This window comes from Panthera onca, chromosome A2 (assembly GCF_046562875.1).
Source record: "Panthera onca isolate mPanOnc1 chromosome A2, mPanOnc1 haplotype 2, whole genome shotgun sequence".
In the NCBI taxonomy this organism is placed as follows: Eukaryota; Metazoa; Chordata; class Mammalia; order Carnivora; family Felidae; genus Panthera; species Panthera onca.
In genome coordinates this window covers 31,061,197-31,085,030 of record NC_138340.1, presented here as the reverse complement: position 1 = coordinate 31,085,030, position 23,834 = coordinate 31,061,197, and the positions used below count along the sequence as shown (strand labels likewise).

The window sequence follows — 23,834 nt, the reverse complement described above, 5'->3', positions numbered from 1 at the left end:
ATAGGTTTTTTTTTTTTTTTTAAGCCATAGTAAGAATTTAATTTTTTTTAAATGTTTATTTATTTTTGAGAGGGAGAGAGAGACAGAGCATGAGCAGTGGAGGGGCAGAGAGAGAGAGAGAGAGAGAGAGAGAGAGAGACAGAATCAGAAGCAGGCTCCAGGCTCTGAGCTGTCAGCACAGAGTCCAACGCGGGGCTGAATTCACCAACTGCGAGATCATGACCTGAGCTGAAGTCAGTAGCTCAAATGACCGATCCACCCAGGAGCCCCAGAATTTAAGACCTAAAGGGCTGAGGGAGAGTAGGTGAGTATCTAATACGCACTATTTCAGAGCACAAGATCTCAGTATATGTCAACCTCAAAGCCTCCCTGGTTGTTAAAACTCTGTGTTAGTTGCTCTATGTCAACTATTAAAAGGTTCAACTGGTTACCAATTAATGTCATAGTCCATCTTGGGGTAGAACATGGATCTGTGGAAATTAGGTACTAAAAATTAGGAGCAGGAAATCAGGGAAGTCTTCAAGAAAGAAGATATATATCTGGGAGGTTAAGGATGGCCTAAGATGAGAAGCAAATGCTCAACTTTGCTTAGTTTGGCTAAATTCAGAAGTATTTCCTGCTCATTTCCAAAGAAAGTCAATCAAGGGCACTTAACAATGCCTCATGTTGTAATACTCCCATTTATTTTATTTTCATTTTGGAATTCAGCTTCTTTAGGTGGTCTGGGGTCCCATTAGGAATGCTAGCCCACTTTACACAGAAAACAGAATTATTGTTAAGGGTTAAGTGCATGGGCTCTGGAATGAGACCTTGGAAAGGTTGCTTCATTTCCCCACGCTTTGGTTTCCTCATCAGTAAAACAGCATTGATAACAACTCCATTGGGTCATTCTGCTATTCATCATATAAAACAGAAAGTTGCGTGGACAAGAAGGCTGCTGGAACTGGCAATGTCACCAAGTCTATTCAGAAAGTGAAGAAGGCGAAGTGAGTATTATCCATAACACCTGCCATGTCAGTCTCACTCGGTGGTGAAAGTATCAGGGCTGTTGGTCTGAGTTGGCCGTCTAACTTTAATAGGAAAAGACTGGTTAATGATAAAACCTTCAAAGGTAAAGTAATATTTTGTGGGCCATTTTTGTTTCCGTGTGTGGCAGTTTTAAGTGATTAGTTTTTAAAACCAGTATTTTAAAAATGGAAACAACTTGACCAAAATAAACAGTAGAGGTAGTAGGAGAAAACTATGTTTATATGTGTTAATCTGTGTAAAGCATTTAAAACAGACCCTGGCACAGGATAAGTACTCAATAGATGTTAATGAAAGCTATTACTGTAAATAGATGTGGATGAGCTCCTTAGTAAGATGTTCCAGGCCATAAAATAGGAAATTTAGACTTACTTCCTAGCTAAATCTACATGACCATCGGCCCCAGGGACCCAGCATCCAAGCGCTCCAGAAATGCTGATCTGTTTTGCTTTGTTTCTCTTCCTAATTTGCCTGTAGGATCTGAGGAGGCGTTGAGAAGCTACCGCAATCCCCATTGCAAGCTGGGGCTCGTACACACGGAACACCACAGCTGAAGGGAACATGAGTTTTATTCCTGTGGCATGCATCTGCTCACTTCTCAGGACCGAATGCTCTCTTTCTGTCAGCTCTTACTGTCGGTAGGAATAAGGAGGAAGTGATATTAACTGCTCTGTGCTTAAATCTAAGTTGCATTATATAATCCTGGATGTCTCAGCCCTTTGTGCCATGTCAGAATATTGCCTTTGGTAAGACTTCTTCCAGAAGAAAGAGTGGAGTAACGGAGCCCGGAGCTCTGTGGTGTGGCTATGGAGATAGGTCTCTCCCTGTCCAAGCTTCCTCACCTGTAAGACATCCTGTGTATCTTCTTGAGTCACCGAGAGATTAAATGAGGTGGAATATGTATTTATGTGCAGCCCCTTTCAATTCATGCAGAGATTTATGTGGAAGCTATATATATGCACTTCGATGGGGTAAGGGTCCCAAGTGTGTAATCAACACTAGTACACATAAAGGTCAGGAGGAATTGGCCATTCTTGCCATTATTAAGTGCCTACTATGGGCTAGGTATTGGGCCCAGCAATTAACATATGTGATATGATCTTCTATTAACAACAATGGTGTGTGTGTGTGTGTGTGTGTGTGTGTGTGTGTGTAGCTTACCATTTCTATATTAAAGATGTCGCAGAATAGCATAATGGCTTCAAATAGCAAGTTAGACTTGAAGGGACTTAAAGATAAGTCCTGTTAATTTCAGTGTTTGATAGTTATAAGGGAATACCCTTGGATTTTCATCTTCCATTAAAGTCCTTTATATACAGTAAGATATGATTAGTACTACCATGTAATGAACTTAACATGGAATGGTAATTATGTATTTAACTATTCAAAATGTTAGATGCATAGAAGGAAAGCGTCAGACTGTTAAAACCACACACACCAATATCTTTTCTTTTAATGTCTATTGAGCTCTGAAAACATAAGACATTGTATTTGAGTTGAATATGACACCTATGGGCTTTCTGGTTAACTTTCTCCCTTCCCCCCACTTGTCACTGATTAAAGGGAAATCATACTGTGTGACCGATATCAAATTCACATGGGTTTGGTGAGGATTAAACAGATAATGTCTGTACAACTCTGGGAGAGTCAGATCCTGCCGAGTGAATAACGTATTACAGGCATGGTTGATTCCATATTTGGGAGAGTGAAATCAACTCCTTTAGAGTGTATCAGCCAGGGGCCTAGTTCTGTAATTGGAATACATCAAGACAGAGTGGGGAGAGGGGGCTGAAAGCTCTTTGGCGGGTCAAAATTCCCTTAGTGTTGAAGAAAAATGTAGAGTGGGAGGGAATTCGGAAAACGCTCTCCAGGTTCCCCTCCCAGAGTTCTGCCCAGCCACTTCTCCCTAGGTGGCTGGGCAGAGCGGTTTTGGAAGTCAGGCAGAACCGGAGTTTGAGTTCAATTCCTAGCCGTCTGACATGGAGCAAGTTATTTAACTTCTCCAAACCTCTCAGTTCCTACCTCTCCTAAATCAGAACTAATCCATTGGTTCATTCAGCAGACGTTTAATGGTGCATTTGCTAGGTGCCAGCCGGTGGGGAACAAAAAGTTAAAAAGGAGAAAAGACAAAGAAAGCCCACTAGGGAGCCCACTGCTGGATCGGGGAGACAGTCAGAGAGAATATACAAATGAAACAACTACAAACTGTGTTATGTGTTTTGTGGGGAAGAAGCTCTTCTAGACAGGGAGTTACACCTGAGGAAAGTCACATGTAAGCTAAGACACTAAGGATGGAGAGGAAGCCATGCAAAAAGGAGGTGGGGATTGAAAGGGAGTGCCCCGGGAAGAGAAAACCTCTCAAGTGAAACCCCCAGAGAGGAAAAGCTGGACAGTGCGAGGTCAGCGTGGCAACTGCCCAGTGAAAGAGGCTGAGAATAATACTATTCACCTCACATGACTTTGTGTGCTTCAGCTAAAAGAACATATGTAAAGCACCGGGCTCACAGCCCTCAACAAACATTGAAGTGTCTTCTCCTTCCCCTTCTTCCTCTGCTACTATTACTATTTATTACTATTGTTATTAGAACTACACTCATGAAGACAGAGAACTCGAGAGGAACGTTCACTTCCCCAACTCAGCTAGAGTTGGAACCAGAATCCTGGTGTGTGGACTCCCTGAGTCAACATTCTTCTGCTTAGCTCTACAACAGCAGGGAGAACAATTTCTGGCCATCTGGATGGGAGATAACTGTCAAATGTTCTAGTCTTTGCCCAGAAATGCACCGTGGTGCTTTAGTGGCCTGAGGTTCTCCATGTCTTCTGAGGGTCTCATGGGCACAGAATGGCAAGCTCACTAGCCAAGCAGAATGGATGGTTTGTGCTCTCTTTGTTCTCCTTCCTTCTGTCCGTCCTTCCTTCCTTCCTTCCTTCCTTCCCTCCCTCTCTCCCTTCCTCCTTTCTTCCCTTCCTTTTCCCTCCCTCCTTCCTTTCTCATACCTTCCTTCCTCCCTCCCTCCCTCCCTTCCTTCCTTCCTTCCTTCCTTCCCTCCCTCCCTCCCTCTCTCTTTCCTTCCTCCTTTTTACCCTTGATAGGGTGGAGAATTTTAGAACGAGGTTCTTGGAATATGTGAAGAGACAGAAACTTCCTTAGCTTGACAACGGTTTCTCTGAGAGACCATTACAAGTAGCAAGAGGAAAGTTTGTGTCTTGGAGATGCTTGACTCTGCAAGACTAATGCTGGGAGATGGAAGAGGGAAAACTGTGTTATGTGGCCATGATGGAATGAGAAGTGGGCATGGGCCTTGCAAGTCTGAGGAGAGGAAAGAGCCTGAATTAGGGGACTGGGGATGTGGGGTGCCAGGAAGAGATGAGAGCAAGGGACTAGAGAGAAAGACTTCCATCTGAGCCTGACTTTACAGTGACTATATGCACCTTGATGAGAGAGGTGAAAACATGGAGTTTGCGTGTGTACATGCACACGTGTCATTTCTCTGAACCCTGGGCTCCGTGTGTTCATCCTCAGCTAACACTGCATTTTTTCTGGCAATGCAACCTACTTATTCACCTTCCTAGACACTGGGGTCATAACCCTGGGGCAAAAGTCCATTTACCCAACCAAGGGAAATTACAAGACCTCTGTGTTGCTATCTTCCCTCAAGCTTCCAATTCTCAAACAAAGCAGACACCTCACCCTCTGGTACAGTCTAAGATAATCAATATCATAACCACTGGCCCAATCATTCACTCCCCTTGAATTCAGGAGACAGAAATAAATCTCCTGAAATGGACTCTCATTTCACTACCGTCTTGGATGATCTACAGCTCTGTTCCTAACAACAAAAAATTATTCTCTAAATGGACAAAATTAACCAGCAGAGATTTCCCTGGCATGCAGACTGATTAGAAATAGATTCAGGTGAAAGAGACAGAAGCATTGCCTTGCACTTTCTGGCTTAATAAGCATCCATAAACCAAAATCACCCATAGCAGGAATATCTTTGCACAGTTAATGATACCAAAGGTTTTGTTCCCTGGAAAGAGGGCAAGCAGTTCCCTCCTTGGAACTAATTGAATCACACAAGGAATACCAATGAAAGATGCTATTAATCCTTCTGGTTAATTTGTGAGGCACAATTGAAAGCACTCGGTTGGAGGAGGATAGGAAATCAGGCTGATTAATGGCTCTCATAGGGACCTGTGGTCTGCAGAAAAGTTAGGGAGGGGACATCTTCCATGACCTGATACACAACCTCAGGCATGAAGGATACGTTGGAAGAATAAGTGAGAGTAAGGACACTAGTATGAAAGGGATTGGAAAATTGAAACCAAGTGTTGGTATTCATATTGCCACTGAGCTATATGTGCTGACAATCAGATCTCCAGGGCATAAAGCAATGGCATCTAGTATTTGATTTGCCAATTTCCATGGTGTAAAACTCCCATTATGGCCAATTCCAAGCCACCCTCCTAATACCTCCAAACTTGATTGAAAAGAGAGCTGCACAGTCAGCTGTGTTCCAGCAAACCACTGCTCCCAAGGGACTTTCCTTGCTCCCTGGGGGCAAGAGCCTTGGGCTTCTTTCATTGATTCACCCTTCTTCTTTCATATTTCCTGTTACTTCATATCACTCACCTTGGGCTTACTGCATAGTAAGTACTTCACTCTTTTTTTCTTGACTTCAATTATTCACCCTTTCATTCATTTATTCACTTAGTTATTGTAGCAGAGGTGGTTGATGCTTTGCCTATATACCCTCAGCTCACCCTAGAGGCCACCTGCAGTGCAGCTTCACGGGAACAGTCTGGTCTGTGCCACCCCAAAGGCTTCCCCCTCCAACACCCAAGCCTCACTGCTGAGGACTTTCTCAGGAGGCATGAATATGCTCAGCCTTGGGACTGGGGCATGGTGGAAGTCCCTTCGAGTGAATTCTCTGCCATCTTGCAATTTTCAATTTGGGATGGAAATTGGTGGATACAACCACCTCTGTGGGGAAACTCTGAGGTGTGTTCAGCATAGTTTTTCAGAGGCTGCCCTTTGGGATTGAGTCCCCATTGCCCATTAATATCCACAGTGGGCGTCCCTCCACAATGTCTCATCATTGTGCTTCCTGGCATCGCCTCTCAAGTAAACTTTGTGAGCCAAATTTCTTGTCCCAGGACCTGCTTTGGGGGAACGCAACTGAGACAGTTATCAAACCCTGACCAAGGGCCTATTACTTTTCAGGCACTGCAGTGTGCTCTAGGATTGCCTTACTAAAAGGAATTGTACCTCCTGACCCACCTTATCTCATTCCTCTCAGCTTCAAGCTTTTCACACCCTCATCTCCCCAGCCCTCTCTAAATAAGTTGAGCTACTGTGTAAAGAGGAAGTCTTCTTTGGCCACATTATCCAGAGTGGGCTTCCTGACCTCAGCCCCCACCCCAGCTGGCCCCATTACTCCCTGTCTTTGTTTGCTTGTTTGTTTTTATGTGAGCAGATGTTCTAAAATCTGTCATTTTTGGCATTATGTAGTCACCTGTTTGTGTTTTGTTTGACCACTTCCTTGGGGAAAGGTAATACACTTGTCTTTGTCTATTGCTGGATTTCTACCACCTTGTACAAGGCCTGGCATGAAGTAGGTGCTCCCTAAATACTTGTTGACTAAGTAAAGCTATTTCTCTCCTCCACCTCTAGGGAACTTGCTGTCTATCTGGAGATACAGACAACTGAATGAAAAGGCACTCTGACAGTGTTTTACTGTGTAACTGGAACACACTAGAGGAAAATATAGCACATATTCTATGGTACATATGGTATGTGCTTGCAGAGGATTAGAGGAGACATGAGGACCAGCTGTCTGCAGAAATGGATAGCTAAGGAGAAATCAGGAGAGCATGCCAGATTTATCCAAGTAAGAGGGAGAAGAAGAGTGTTCTAAGTAGAGACAGCAGCAAGTCAAAGAAAGAGCCTCAAGTGAGCAAGTGACGCACATTTGGGCTGTGCAGTTGGCACAGCTGGAGCAGACACTGCAAGCTGGGAAGAAAGGAGTTGACTATTCAAGAGGTAGGCAGGGACCATCTAGCAGGGATCAGAAAACTACAGCCCCCGGGCCAAATCCAGCCATATCCAGTCACATCTATTCATGGATGTATACCTGTTTTTACACTACAACGGTAGAATTGCATACTGACAACATAGATCCTGGTCCACAAAGCCAAACATATTCACTATCTGGCCCTTACAGAAACAGTCTCTCATTGCGAAGAAACCCGGATTTTATGAGGGGATTGGGATTTCAGCAGGGGAGAGGCACGACAAATTTGCATTTCAGACCGGCCTTTGTGGTGGTTGCCATGGAGAGTGTGGACTGAGACAGGGACGGACTAGGGTTGGAAGACCAGCAGTGTCTTACTTCTCTAAGGTCTACAGACCCCTTGCCAAGAGGACCATGTCCCAGTTTTCTTTATATCACTTGCTGCACCAAAACATCATACACGGCTCATCAATGTTACCAAGTGAATAAATATATGAATGAATGGGCAAGAGAAGATGAGAGAAACCCGTATTTTGGCACTGAAAACAGTAGTAAACATTATGATGATAATTGTAACAATAAAACAATTATATTTGGTTCTCTGTGCCCATCTCTCCAGTAAGTATATTATTTACATTGGTGTATTTAATCCTTTTAACAATCCCCTGAAGTAGAGACACAATCCCCCAATCCCTCATTTTATAGATGATAAAACTGAGGTTAAACAGCATGCCCAAGGTCACACTGGTTTTTGGTACGTAAAATAGTCATGGTTTGAACTCAGATCTGCCTTTCTCTAAAGTTTATCTTCCTCCTTCTCAACTTTTCCAGGGCTGTGACAGGGGTCTCTCTTGGCCAGGACGTGCTTTGGAAAGACTAATACAGAAATGTCAGTGATGGGCATTTTAAGGTGTTCTCCATCACATCGATACTCAGAAAGCCAAATGAGGATTAAAGAAAGCATCCATAGGACAAAGCACTGATCATCATAATGGATGCCAGTGGTAGTTCATGTATTTTGCTTCAGCAAGCCAAACCTTCCCCCTGCAGCATCACAGGCCACCAGGGGAAGGGAGTCAGAGTCTGGCATGACAGGAACACTTCAAAAGCTTGTTGTGAGTAAGGCTCTGTCAATTTCACTGCCCAAGTCCCTCCTACCTGTTAGCCACGGCAGGGCTGGTGGCTTGCTCACTTTCATACATCGTCATCATTCAACAGTTTATAGGTTTGAAGGGACCCAATTCCCCTCCTCCACTTCCTTTGATGAACCCCTCTTGCCCCTTCTCCTTTTATGATTTATCTTGGCCTGATGAGCCATTTGTCCCAAGAACCCCTGAAGAGCATTTCTGGGAACACAGTTGTTTATAGGAGCTGATTACACCACAACAGTAGCCCCGGAAAAGTGAAGAATACATATTGTCAAGTTAGTTTCTGGTGCAGAACGAGTTTTTGATGAACGGTGGCTTCCCTCATACCCTACTTGCTACTCAGGAGGCCCCCAGCAAACGGATGAACACCTTTAAAACTTAATGTTCCATTTCTTCTCATCTTTGTCTAATTCTTCTTTCTTTTAGTGTGTCTTCTCCTGCTGATAATTGGATTTTTCCAAGAAAATTGACCAAGCACCTTCTTTACTATCAGTTTATGGTTACAGCAATATTCTGACCCAGTAAGGTTCTGTGAATAACCCTGTACAACCTCAGACAGGACATTCATGTGAAGATAAAAACTGCAAGTTGTCCCTGGAAGGCAATATAATTGGATCTTATTGGGAGGCACTGAAAGCTACTGTCAGAAAGCTTTCTTGCGTAGAGCCATGTTTTCTCCTGTCGTTGTACATAACTATCCGTGTTCTTAACCAGCACCAGTACCTTCCATACTGCATTCCATTTCACACCATCTGTCAAATATTGGATAGTGTGCCCTTCTAAACTTTGTGACTTGTGTGAAATCCTCCCAGGCAAGAGCGGCCTCACAGAATTGGTACTTCACACCATTACCTGAGGAATTCTGACCAGGTGCTGCAGAAAGAGAGCTCCAAATTACTTAGACAGTAAAAGAAGTTTCTGTTTTCATTGTCTTAAATGTGCAGCCTGGAGACTGGATCAGTTAGTAAAGTATTTGGTCACAGAAAATGGAAAGCTTGACCTATAGTAGCTTAAACAATAAAAGTTTGATGACGTCTGGACAGACATCTCTTTGGTTCTTATGGTCTTTGCCTCATAGTCACAAAATGGCTGTTGTGTCCCTGGACAGGTTAGCTGTGTGGGAGACTGGAAAGTGAATATTCAACTTTCCCGGGCTCTGTAGGGAAGGTAAGCAAGGGGACAAAGGCTGAGAATGGTTGCTGAGTGAGTCAGTCTCCACTGTCTGCCATAGGAGCTTATGGGACAGAAGGAAAGAAGTAAAACAAGTATTCAAGGCATTTTATAAAGGCGAGATAGCATAGGAAAGCCCATTCACTAAGTGGTCATTTCCGACATCCTAAACAGTGCCTAGAAAATCCTATGCCTTATATGCAATAGGCTTAATTTAACACATGTCCATAAACTGAAATGTAAATTTCTGCTTTGGTTTTATCTTCCATGATAAAGCCTGACAAATCTTTGAAGTAAAATGCACGGTTGAAATAGTAAAAATAAATTGGAAACAATCTTCATGCTTATAAAAATATAGAATAACCAAATAAATTCTGAGATATTCAATCAATGGAATATTATGCAATAGTTATAAAGAATGAATAGCAGTATAGAAAGGTGTTCATCTCTAAAAATTTTTTTTTTTTACATTTCTCTATTTTTGAGAGACAGAGAGAGAAGAGAGAGACAGAGCATGAGCAGGGGAGGGGCAGAGAGAGAGGGAGACACAGAATCAGAAGCAGGCTCCAGGCTCCAAGCAGTAAGCACAGAGCCCGACGTGGGGCTCAAACCCATGAACTGTGAGATCATGATCTGAGCCAAAGTTGGATGCTTAACAACCTCTGGGTAACCTGAGCAAAGTAATTTGAGCCTGTCATTAGATGGTGGTGCTGTTTTTAACTTCCATTTGGATGAAAAAATATATAAAATAAAAAAAAAAACCCACTCTCTTCTGGAATTGTCTTCAATAATCCCTTCAAATTATTTATGTTTGCAGAGGATGTAAATGGAACAACATTTTTGACCCACTTAGTTGTTAAAATATTTTGACAAAGTCACTCATTAGAATCAAGGTAAAAACATTTCAAAATACACTGAGGGAACTTAGGATTCAAGTATACGGTCCATCAGCAAGTAAGTCAAAAAGTACGACTTATGTTTCATCAGATTCAGTGACGGCAATTATTTTTAAAGGAATCAACTCTAATTCTCTCATATCTGTCTTAATGGAGTCACACGAAAAAATAAAAATTCAGCAGAGCTTCTCACCCAGAACTGACACCACTTCTCTGACATCTGATTAGAGTCTTGCGAATTAATTTGTTGCTTATTGTAGTGTTTTTGAACTTGACATTTTTCTGTGATACGGACTTCCTGAATTTTCTTGCCTATCATAACCATCTCTCTACAGCACTAAAGAAAATCTTAATGGCACACTTCTGCTTGACGGGCAAATTAAAGCAAGATAAGCCAGGGAACATAGCCACCACTCTATAGTTCAGTAACATGTATTGAATATGTTGGCATGAACTATTCTTGGCCAGAAGCCGTGCTTTCATGACTAGATTTTTTTTAAGTGAAGGTAAGTCAAACCCTTATATCCCATTTTTCAAAATGAGTCTGCCTTAGATACCACATCCAGAAAATTAAAGTCAAGTTGGGATTCTACTCCAGTTGAATTTACTACATTTGACACCTCTTCTTTAAAATCCAAACATTTTGTGAACTAGAGTTGTATTTATAACCCTAAAGCAAGTTAGAATAACACAGATTATTTTGGAAAAACAATATTGATCCTAACCAATTGAGTACATTCAATTAATTCTTTGTACTAGACTGTGTGGTCATTAAAAAAGAAGTTTCCCTCACTCTTTCTCCTTTTTAAAACAAAATTACTTTGTTGTAAATTCAGCTTCATCTTCATGAAAGACAAGCACAGAATCCAAAGAAAGAATAGTACAGCAGGTGATTTTGGTTTTTTCTTTTGCTTAGTTTTGTATTTTTTTGTGTTTTGTGGCTATATTAAATAAAATCTAGGACTTAACCAAATGCAAGCCATGAGTATAAACAGGCATCAAATTCAAGCTCATGATCTAAGACGCAGGAACCCAGAATTAATCATAGAGCTACTGATGGTCAGAGAATTTTGAAATATGCAAATAACGATAAACAGAGATTTGAAGGCCTTCCCATTCTTCTTCTACTTCTTTTGAACACCTCACAGGCAAAGGTGCATGTCTACACTGTTGATACTTTATGGCATTCATGGACTTGTTTTGACTATTCTGAATTTTTTGACCATTTGATTTCCAGGTCAAAACCTCTGAACCTCTCAAACACGAAGCATCGTCATTAAATCACCTCTGTCCTAACAGAGAACTTGCTACTCTGTATTATTTTGATTACATAATGGGAAAAAAAAAGCAAACCTAAAACAGGCAGTTAAAAGGCAGCGTATTGTTCATATTGAAAAGTAGTATAAAGTAGAAGTTCTATAGGAGCAGTTTGAAGTAGATTTTAAAGTACTATTTTCTGATTATAATTCAAATCATAGTAAGAACACAACTGTTGCTAAGTAGACTTAGCAAGATTCTATTTGCGTCTGGCAGTGTGCTGCATGCTGTAAAAACATTGTTATCTCTGAAGGCTCATCACTCTGTGAGGTAGGCACAATCATCATCCCCATTTTAGGACTAGGTGAACCATAGTTTAGAGGTGTTACATGATTTGTCTAAGGCCACTCAGATAGGGAAATCAGATAGTTTGAATCCATAAGTTCATAACTATACTAAAAGAAACAACTAAAATTAAATTTTTAATTGGTCACCGTTAGAGGGTACTAGTGAATAAACCCATTATTTTATTTTATTTTATTTTTTAAATTTTATTTTATGTTTATTTATTTATTTTGAGAGAGGGAGTGTGCACATGTGCGAGCAGGGGAGGGGCAGAGACTGAAGAGAGAGAGAATCCCAAGCAGGCTCCGTGCTGTCAGTGCAGAGCCCAATGCAGGGCTTGATCTTGCAAACCCGTGAGCTCATGACCTAAGCCAAAATCAAGGATAGGATGCTGATATGGTTATAAACTGTAACTATATGTGTTAACTGGTAACACAAAAAGAGCCACAATCAGATATTATTAGCCTTAGTCTAATGGAAGAAGACCTCACCAACTTTGAAATATTCTTGGCAAAAAAAAAAAAAAAAAAAAAAAAAAAATCAATCAAACTCTGAATTTGAGCAAGCCTCTCTGCCCAAATGCCCAATTTACCAAAAAACCCAGAAGAGCAGGAACATGTAAAATGACACCATAAGGATTAAACCAGCAAAATCCAGACCCTGAGAAACTCTCCAGGGGAAAACACCTTGTTTATTCAAGAACAACAAAAACAAACTACAAAAATGTACAGAGAGAGAGGAAAATGTATAGAGGGGGAGATTGAAACAGAGGAGTTTACAGATTAAAAAGGTTTTAAGAGATATATCAATCCAATGGTGGATTTTTTTTAATCCAGATTTAAGGAAACTATTAAAAAATCATGAAATTACATGAGACATTTGGGAATTTGTAGATATTTGATGGTACAGAATTCTTGTTAATCTTTAAAATGTGAGATATGGTAGTATAGTGTTTTTGTATTCAATACCTTTGAGAGATACATACCAGTTTATAGGAAAAATGATATGATGCCTGGGAAGAAGGTGTAGTAATAGGAGCATAAGAAGGAACAACACTGGCTATGAGTTGATTATTGTTGGAGCTAAGCCATGAGTAAAGACAGGCTTATTAAATTATTCTGTGTCTAGGCTCCATAGCTCAGGGGTTAGAGCACTGGTCTTGTAAATTATTCTGTGTCTTTATGTGATTGAAAATTTCCATTATTCAATATTTTTAACAATTGAGATCATGTTATAAATGAATCCAGATATGACTGTATATGTATAGACAAAGTTCACTGTTTAATCTTAATTAAATTCCTGAGTGGTATGCTTTTGAAAGCAAGAAAGTCTCACCCTGTTCTATTATTATAACGCTGCAGGACTTAGAGGAAAATATATTCTTTTTTTTTGACAAAATTTTCTTTCTTAATAATCTTTTATTGATTGTTCTAAGAACCCATTTAGTTCTGCCTCATTATGAGAGACCAGCTTTTTCTCATTATGTTTTAATGAAATGAAGGATCACCATAGCCTAAAGGACCATACATGCCATGTAAAGGACATTATTTCCTAGACAATAAGACAAAAATCCTCACCAGTGTTCAATTATGTCTTCCTATTGATTAAATTCAAGAGGTAATAAAATATATCAAATTACTTAATATTTAATATATTGGTTTTAGTTTCTGAGTACTAATATTGTTAAATGGAGTTCATATAGGCCAAGCTGATAAGCAGAGACATAAATATTAGCCTATCAACTTCAGCCCTGCAAAACAGACTGCAAATATGGAGCCATCTAGTGATTCTGTGACTGAAAGACAGAGCGAGTGACCTTTCCTAAAAAATTTAGCTTCTGGCTCCCATATTATACAGATACCACTTTCTAACCCATCTAGCAAGATTAGAATACTCTCGGAGAGTCACCTTATGTGTTCATGGGAATTAAATTAAACAAAAAAATAGTGACATAATTCTAAAAGATGGGACTCATATGGGCTAGAGAACTTTCTAAGTTCTTTGATGAATGTAAATAAAGAGCAACATGACAGAACTGTCATCAGGGTAAACACGATGGTTAGTTCATAGCAGGTATTTGATATTAATTTGTTGAACAGGATGAACTTGTTTTGGGGGAAATTTGATAGTTGTCTTCTAGGAAAGTCCTGAAGGGATGCTATGGGGAGTATCTGTGGTTGGTATTCTACCTCAGTTTACCCTTTGGGAAGTTGTTGAAGGCTGTGAACTTCCTTCATAGAAAAATTCTCATCACCACATATATTTAAAAATTATCACACAGGGGCGACTGGGTGGCTTTGTCGGTTAAGCGTCTGACTTCAGCTCAGGTCATGATCTCGTGGTTTGCGAGTTCGAGCCCCGCATCGGGCTCTGTGCTGACAGCTCAGAGCCTAGAGCCTGCTTCGGATTCTGTGTCTTCCTCTCTCTCTGCCCCTCCCCTGCTTGTACTCTGTCTCTCTCTGTCTCTCAATAATAAATAAATGTTAAAAAAATCTTTAAAAAATTATCACACAGACGCTGTGGACTCAGAGACCTTTTGAGGCTCTCTAATAGACCACACTCAGCTATCCAAAGACCTCAGGCTAAGACTCACTGCCCTTAAAGAGAAAAACTTATCAGAAACCACAGCTGGTGGCAGACCATCCACGCCTCCTACTAAGACCTATCCCTCACATGTATTCCAGTTACCTGTCAGGCAACTACGATCTCCTAGGCACTTTCCAGTCTCTCCCACTCCTTCCAACTGTCTTCAATACTTATCGTAAGTCACCTCCTTTAGAATTATGTTACTATCTAATTCCTTTTTTTTTTTGTTATTTCCATGTATACTAGAACTCTGCCTAATATGATTTTTGAGCAAGATCTGGCTACTTCTTACAAGGGGGCTAACCTGAGTAGAAACCACTTCACTGAAAAGATCAACTACAACATGCTCCACAGTAAAGTATAAAGCCAGGGACTTTATCTTGTTCCCTCAATTATAGAAGAAAGTGATAGAAACCTTCTGGGAAACCCACTGGCACAAGGAAGACCTAAGTGACTGTATGTGGCATTGAGTACATTCCCCCGCCCCCTGCTGTTTAAAAGTATTTATTTATTTATCTTGAGGTGGGGGGAGGGAGGGGATTGGGAGAGAGGGAGAGAGGGAGAGAGGGAGAGAGGGAGAGAGGGAGAGAGGGGGAGAGAGAGAGAGAGAGAGAGAGAGAGAGAGAGAGAGAGAGAATCCCAAGCAGGCTCTAGGCTGTCAGTGCAGAGCCCGACATGGGGCTCAGACTCATGAACTATGAGATCATGATCTGAGCCGAAACCAAGAGTTAGATGCCCAACTGCTTGAGCCATCCAGGTGTCCCCCAAGTCCATTTCTAATGGAATAAGCTGTCTCCAAGGAATGTAGTTGATGGAGGCCATGGCGGCTGGACTTGTATCTGCAGAGTAGAAAAGCCCCCACAGTAATGGTTGAGCCCTACCTACACTCATTTCTCTGAGAGCCCTGGTTGTCATACACCAGCACATTTCCCCTTACAGGAAACCAAAGGCATGCCCAAGAGACCGATTTGAGACCAGTGAAACCTTAGGGTGTTTTGACTTCCTTAGCAGAGATTGGATGGAAATGCATGTTTTAATGGATGCACACTGAAGTATGCAAAGGATACTTTCCCACTCTAATGTTTTCATTTCTTCCCAATCTTAATAGAGGTGAGAGGATATCACCCTTTGAGAGATAAGTCTCAGCTCATTTTATATCAATGCACAATTTAGGAAAGGCATCTTTTATGATCTCTGTTATCAACAACTCTGGGAAGCAGGTCCCCTATGATCTGGGAATAAGGTGTAATACAGTGACCTAAAACAAAGGTTATTGAGAATAAACTCACACCACTGAATTCCAGGGCTTATTTGATACATAGCTCTTCAGGGAACAGTCTGTTATCTAATGCAACTTTATCAGAGGTATGTGGACTTTCTTCTTAAAGTTTAAAAAAAATGAGCATCATCCTCTAAATGTAAGTATTTATTATCTGCCCACTGAGTGCCTGTGTGTCGGTGCTGAGGATAGATAGATAGATAGATAGATAGATAGATAGATAGACAGATTGATGCCACTCTCTTGGAGTTGATACTATGGTGGGAACAATAAGCAATAAATGAATAAACAAATTCAAAATTGTGATAAAGGAGATGAAGGTACGAGCAGGTACAGTGACACAGAATAACAGTGGGGCCTTCTTAGATAAGATGAACAGGAAAGACTTCTTTAAGGAGGCAACACTCAGGCCCAAAAGACTGAAAAGGAGCTAGTGCTGGGAACAAGTAGAGATGGATAAAGGGACAATCCCAGACAGAAGATTCTGAGAAGGGCAATAGCTTGGTAGGTTTGAAGAAATGAAAGGTGGCTGCCATGGGTAAGAAGAGGAATGGCATAAGTTGAGGTCTGAGGCAGGACCAGACAAGTCCTCATAAGTCCAGATGTACTACATGAAATCTGTTTGTTATTGATCTATGAGTAACATTATAGTAATTTTTAAAAAATTTTTTTTAACATTTATTTATTTTTGAGACAGAGAGAGAGCATGAACAGGGGAGGGTCAGAGAAAGAGGGAGACGCAGAATCTGAAACAGGCTCCAGGCTCCGAGCTGTCAGCACAGAGCCTGACGTGGGGCTCGAACCCACGGACCGCGAGATCATGACCTGAGCTGAAGTCGGACGCTTAACCGACTGAGCCACCCAGGTGCCCCAACATTATAGTAATTATTAATAAAATACTCATAATCAAAAGAATAGCTAATACTGAGGGAGCATTTACTACATGCTGGACCTGAGTAAAGTCCTTTACATGCATTATTTGAAATGATCGTCCCAACAGGTCTGCAAGATAGGTACTACCCTGGTTCGACATTGGGGAAACGGAGAGCCATAACAAAGTAACTTCTCTAACATCACACAGTGAGTAAGTGGTAAAGCCGGTAGTTGAATCCTAGACTGTATGACTTGAATACTTAGCAAGATCCAGAGACATCCTCCTCTTGAATCTCATCCAAACCTAGAAGCATTTGAAGACAAGCAGAACGTGCCTTTGGAGTAGAACGTGGAGGGACCTGAGCTCCTTTTGAACTCATTCAGACTTACCACTGTATTTGGCAGATGCTGAAATAGAATCCAAAATCCTAACAGAACCAGTGGTCTGGGGGAAAAGATCAGAAGCAACGTTTTTGACACAAGTCCAGAAAAAGGCCAGAACAAAGATGGAAGAAGGTGACAGACTTGCTCAAGTAAAAGGAGGAAGCTGCTACATTTCGCTTTTATCAGTTGATATGTTTACGTTTCTTGGGAAGAACAGATAGACAAATGCCAAAGGGAAATGGAAAGAGCTGGATAATGTAGAGCTTGCTTCACAGGAAGCATCTCTCCTTAATGGCTATGACTTTTATGTTGTTCTCATTTCTTAACGCCACAAGTCCAATGAAGTCTTGGGAATGAAACAATAAACCTGGTATGACATTAGGATACTGGGCTTAACGAGGATGAAAAGGCTGTGTTCCTTTTAGGGACACTCTTAGAACCCATGAGTATAGCCTCATTTGAGATACGCTCAGCCTCAGCCTGTGGTACCTCTTTCTGTCCCCTCCTCAGAGTCAAAACCCTGAGAGCCATCCTGCATTCTTCTTTCTCTCATCCTACTCACTCAGTCTCCTTGCTTTGCTGGTTCTGTGTTCTTAAATTTTATATTAGTGTTTATTTATTTTTGAGAGAGAGAGAGACACAGAATCCGAAGCAGGGTCCAGGCTCTGAGCTGTTAACACAGAGCCCGATGCGGGAAACTCACGGACCATGAGATCATGAACTGAGCTGAAGTCAGATGCTCAACTGGCTGAGCCACCTATGTGCCCCTGTATTCCTAGTAATGGTAATAGCTATGTTCCCTTCTCCATTCACCTGCTGTTGCCTTTGTCCAGACTACCATCATCGCTTGCCCAGGGTAAAGGTAATGTCTCCCATCAGCTGCACCTGCCTCCAGCCTTGTCTCAGGACATCCAGACTCTATTCTGTGCAAGAGTGATCTTCTTAGAATACAAATTTAACTATGCTGCCTCCGCTTCCCCACTTACCACCATTCAATGGCTCTCCACTGTCTACCAGATAAAGTGTAACTTCTTAAGCATGGCATGCAAGACCTATGTCCTTGCCTCTCCAGCTTCTCTCTGTCTATAGTGAACAATGAATTACTTACAATCATACCTCCTAACAAAAAATCTTGGCCATTCTTTGCCTATAAGCTCTCATCTATGCTGCTGTCATTTCCTAGAGGGCTTTCCCCATCTTTGTCTTTTAGACTCAATTCAAGTGTCTTTTCTTCCTCATGAAGCCTTCTTATATCACTTTGTAATTTTGTGGTAGACAGAATAATGCCCCCCCAAAGATGCCCATGTACTAATCTCCTGCCATATAAATACTTTACATGGTAAAAAGAAATTCACAGATGCAATTAAATTGAAGACCCTGAGTTGAGATTATCCTGGATTATTTGAGTGGGCCCAATGCATTCACAAAGGTCCTTATAAGAGGGAGGCAGATAGGTCAGAGTCAGAGAAGGAGATGTGGTGACAAAAACAGAGAGGGTAGGGGAGAGATGGATCTAAAGATGGCTGGGGTGCCTGGGTGGCTCAGTTGGTTGAGCATCTGATTCTTGATTTTGGCTTAGGTCATGATCCCAGGGTTGTGGGATCAAGGCCCACATCAGGCTCCGCTTAAGATTCTCTCTCTCTCTCTCTCTCTCTCTCTCTCTCTCCCTCCCTCCCTCCCTCCCTCCCTCCTATCATGCACTCTCAACACTCTCTCTCTCTCTCTCTCTCAAAAAAAAAAAAATAAATAAAGATAGCTTAACCAGGCTACTTGTTTTGAAGATGGAAGAAGGGGCCACAAGCTAAGGAGTGCAAGCAGCCTCTAGAAATTGGAAAAAGGAAAAAGATTATCCCCTAGGGCCTCCAGAAGGAATGCAGCCAGGCGGACACCTTGATTTTAGGATGTCTCACCTCCAGAACTGTAAGATAAATTTGTGTTTTTTAAGTCACTGAGTTTGTGGCAATTTGTAGTAACTGTGATGATACTAAACTCATACACATTCCTGTCTCTCCTTCCCTCTATCACAGGGGAATATTAATCCCTCTGTCTTCAAACTTCTACTAGACCCTCTACACTTCATAATTCACATCCTTTCCTCTCTTAATCAAAATGTAAGCTCTTGAGGGCAGGAACTGTGTCTCATGCATATTTATGCATGAACACAGAGCTAGAACATAGATAGCCATTCATTCATTCATTCATTCATTCATTCGTTTACTTGTTTGCTCATTCACTCATTCAAATATGTTATTTATTGAGTGTTTAATATGCACCAGACATTGCTATACTTAGTAATTGCATTAAAGAGCATAAACAGAGGCTTTCTGTCTTCAAGAAGCTTACAATTTGATGGAAGAGGTGAACATTAGTTCAATAATCTCCAAAATAACTGGAGTTGACTGAAGGATGTGTAGAAGTGGATGACATACCCGTCAGAGTGGGCAGAGGGAATGGAATATGTAAAGCCTCCATGGGAGGGTGGAGCAGGGTATATTGGAAAACCAAACTGGAGTTTGGTTCAATCAGGGGCATTTTGGAAGACATGATCTGGAGAGGTGGGCAAGGGTTCGATGCTTCAGTGCCTTATGGGATCCTGCTCAGGATACTGACATTTAACCTAGCAACAATGAGAATTTATTAGAACATTTTAAGCAGGAGAGATGGATAAGCAGACTTGAATTTAGAAATGGTCACTCTCATCACTACATGGAGAAGGGCTTGAAGGAAATGTATGTGGGAAGGAGAGTGAAGAACAGTAAGACCTCTTATGGGAAGTTGCAATAGTCCAAGGGAGATAGAGGGTTAAGAGTGAAGACGGAGAGAAGTATACAAATTGAGAGATATTTTGGAGCCAACGTTGACAGGATTTAGAGCTGAGTTGGGTGTTGGTGGGTGAGGGAGGTGTCAAGGGTGACTTTATTGAATGAGAGAATACAGCATTTTCCTATAGTTTGGTAGCAGAAATCATTTTGTTAGAATTAAGATGCTACAGCCTCCATGTAAAGAACACTGGATCAGTTCAGATCAGTTTAGGATCTCATATTTCCATTCAGGCCCCTTAAGTATTAGGCTGTGTGCACTTGATAGATCACATAGCCTTTCTGCTTCCTCAAATAACAGATAAATTGATCTTCAAAAGGAAGTAATGAAATTAAATTAGAGATTTAACTCAATATAATATGTTTCTGTTGAAATATGTTCTATTTTGCCCATACCATGGTCTTATGAAATCTGGAAAATCCAAAAGGAAGATGTGATATATTTCTTTCCCTTTGAGGATAACCAACTTAGCTTGGAGAAGACAACACTAGCACACATGAATATTAGGATTACGTAGCATAAAGCATAATTGCGGAGCAAATTATATCGTTCTGGCTAACTAAAAAACTGAACAACAGGAAGGTGAGAAATTGTTGTGACTATTGCCTTTTGGCTGCTATAGGAAGGAGAACTTGGCCTTGGTTGTATGTGGTTTAGAGTTTGAAAGACAAAAAAAGGGGGGGGGTGAAGAAAAACAGTGTGAGTAAAAAAAAAAAACATAAGCCATTAAGGAGTATTAGTCGGTAAAGTGTCTCATTTCATTGAAATGTGAAAATCCAAACTGGTGGATAGTGGAAATAAATCTAGACAGGTAAGCCTGGGGCCAAATCAGAAAGTGGGGTGTGGCAGAGAAGTTTGATCTTGTATAGTAGGATATTGGGGAGCCATGTAAGTTTCTGAGAAGGAGAAAGAAGAGATAGGTAAAGATAGGTAAAGAATGTGCTGGAGATTTCAGATGGAAGAACAATTGGAAGCAAGGAAATCAAAAAGAAATCTGAGTTGTGTGGAGGAGAGATTGAGAGATGCTTCAGTATGACTCTCCCAGAATTTGGTAGTTTTGCCTATAAAGAAAGTGGAGAGAGAAGAGTGTGGAAGGAGTATAAGGTTTTCCATTGAAGAGCCTGGGAAAATGACAGTTTTGCTGCCAGAAATGGGTTATGAGGAAAGGAAGACAATAGGTAGCCCTGTTTTGAAGAGGCCAAGTTCAGATGAGATTGTGATGATCAAGTGAGCACATTCTATAAGTGAGATAAGAAAATCGGACTCACGAATTAAGCAACACAGTAATAAAATGATAGTTGGGTACTCAATAGACTGCAAAAATGGTTATAATTCTTTGTAGCTACTCCCATCAAGAGATGGGGCCTCTTTCCCCAACCTTTGAATCTGTGATGACCTCATGACTTGCTTTCAGCAACAGAATGTGATGAAAGTAACCTTCTAGGTATATCAAGCCTAAGCTTAAAAGGGCTTGCAGCTTTCATGCTCACTCCACAGAACCTCGAGATTGCCATGAGAACAAGCTAGCCTCATAAGTGATGAGAGATAAGTTGCCCAGTCATTCACATTTTCCCAGCTGGCAGTTGGCTAACCCCTAAAAAGACAGCCACCTTAGTAACCAGAAAATGACCATAAATGCATCATGACTGAGCCCAGTCAGGACCAGCAGATATACTACCCAGGTGAGCTCAGGACAAATTGTTGACCTACAGAATCTTGAGCTATGTAAATAGTGTGGTTTCAACCATTAAGTTTTGGGGTATTTTGTTATGCAACAAAAGCTAACTGACAGAGAAACTCTGAGAGAGAGAGAGACAGAGAGACAGAGAGACAGAGACAGAGAGACAGAGAGAAGCAGAGGACAGTGCTAAGTAAATCACATAAATTCAAGGAAGAATTAACCTAACTAGCAGATTTTACAAGATTTTATTAAAGCAGTAATTCAATTACCTCATCATGTATCAAAAGCAAACAAAGTGTTAATGCCTCAAATACCCTGATTTTCACAAAAGGTGCATGCATATTAGGATCAGGAGACAAGGTGAGAAAAAAAAAATTAATTGAGGGTCTTGAAAGGAGAGAATGATTCATAAGAAGTGGGTTGACACTTCTACCATTTAGAGTGAACAAAGGCAAGAGGAACAAGTTAATATCAAATTTATCATGTCAGATGTCATCAGTAATACCCAAAGCATCAGCCAGGAGTAATCCTCCATTTGCCAGGCAGGAACCCAGTCAGGTCGTAGAGACTTCCTCTTTCCTGGACGAATGATTGCTAAATATTCAATGTGTTCCAAATATGGTTTGAGCTCTGTGGGTCTGTGTAGTTCTTCAGGAGAACCTCTTCCTGCCTTCTTAGGTGGGAATTACAAATTAGAATTTGCTCCACCAAGACTTTTGACCCTTTATTAAGTACAGGAATTTAATGACTTTCTTATTCTTCAGATCCTTTCCACTTCTTCCTGCTTTCTAGATGATAATGGTAGTTTGTTAGATGATGAAAAACTTGAAGCTGATTTCAATCTTATTTTGACCTAATTTATTCTGGCATATGCAAGAAACATCACTGAAGAGCTCATTAAAATGTACCTTCTGTGTTTCTGGTGCTATGTTCATTGGTAAGTTCTTGGCTGTTCTTAAGGTTTAGGGGGAAAACAGGGACCTGTTAAGACCTTAAGGAAGAAAAATAAAATAATAAAAAGGGATCCTTCTAAGTGGACATACCAATTTGATAGAATGGAGCTACTAGAATAGAAAACACAACTTATGGAAAATGAAAACTATCCTTGTAAAGTTAGCACTGAGGAATTATCCAGGAAGCTAGTCCTTACCTTAGGAGACAAAACAAGAGGGCTCTGATCACGTATCACAGCCTCGGATAATTTCTGGAGATGTACTCTGAGACAGCTAAAGAAGGCATTCTTAGCTTGGAGAGTGATGATCCCATGTAGGGAGAAACTTTCAAAGAAAGGCCCAGGTCTTTAAGTAGTCTTTCCTTAACACCCAGCTGGGCTGCCCCTGTGAGACAGCAAAGGAGAGCACACTGTGCAGGCTGTTCTAGGGTCTAGGGGTGGACTCTTGAGTCCGGAGTCATGAGTTCGAGCCCCATGTTGGATGCACAGATTACTAGAGTCTAGGAGTGGACATGGCTCCATTGGAGCCTAGTTGTGTTCTAATTGTGCTAGAAGAGTTAATATAATAATTAGATATAGCTCTGATATTTTTTCTCTTGTAACATATTGTCTCTAATATTTTCATTATTAGATGGTAGTATTGTTTGTGGACTAGTGGGATAATGAGGAGGAGGGATGTTACATCTTTAAGGTACATTTGGACACTTAGCTCATAGAATTCACTAAGATATATTTTCAATTGTGAGTGAATAAGAATAAAATTGTTCCTATATTTAAATCAGAGGGTATTAAAAAAAAAAGATATTAGGAGTAGAATGCTTTAAAAGCCCGTTCTAAACCTAATGTAAAATTGGTTTGGAAAATTCCATAATAGCCTAACAGGTTTGTGGGTTTTTAAAAAAAATATATGTACAAGTATTTGGAAGCTGATGTTCCATGGCTCATAAATTCTATTTGCTTGTATATTATTTATTTCACTTTCATCCTTAATACCATCATATTTAGGCAATGGTAATAATTTAAACCTAAATAATCTCAACAAGTCCCCACAATGCAGAGCAATGACATTACACAGGCCATTCACTATCCTGGAGTCCTTACCTTTCTTTTATGAGGCTTTTAGGGATTGTCAACTAAAGAGATGTTCTATAGTAGAATTCATGTTGAATTTGGGGAGAGAAGACCTGAGTTTGATTCTTCACATCACCACTTACCAGTACTAAATCCCTAGTCAATGGAAAATGATGAATCTTTTGTGGTCTTTTTTTGAGAAAGGGAGATTTTTAAAAAATGTTTATTTATTTATTCTGAGATAGAGAGAGCGAGCAAGCACCCAAGCAGGGCAGAGGTAGAGAGAGAGAGAGGGAGACAGAGAATCTCAAGAAGGCTCTGTGCTGAGCCAA

At 40.8% G+C, this 23,834-nt stretch overlaps 1 protein-coding gene and 1 long non-coding RNA gene across 4 annotated transcripts in view; one reads left to right on the top strand and one right to left on the bottom strand.

Annotated features, from left to right (window-relative positions):
* Positions 1 to 23,834, bottom strand: part of SYNPR (synaptoporin) — a 313,866-nt gene that overhangs the window by 123,308 nt on the left and 166,724 nt on the right. The window lies entirely within an intron of this gene.
* LOC132678722 (uncharacterized) lies at positions 859 to 7,700 on the top strand. The gene is made up of 3 exons (XR_009609751.3): positions 859 to 986; positions 1,504 to 1,664; positions 6,701 to 7,700. It is a non-coding gene; the product is annotated as an uncharacterized LOC132678722 (long non-coding RNA).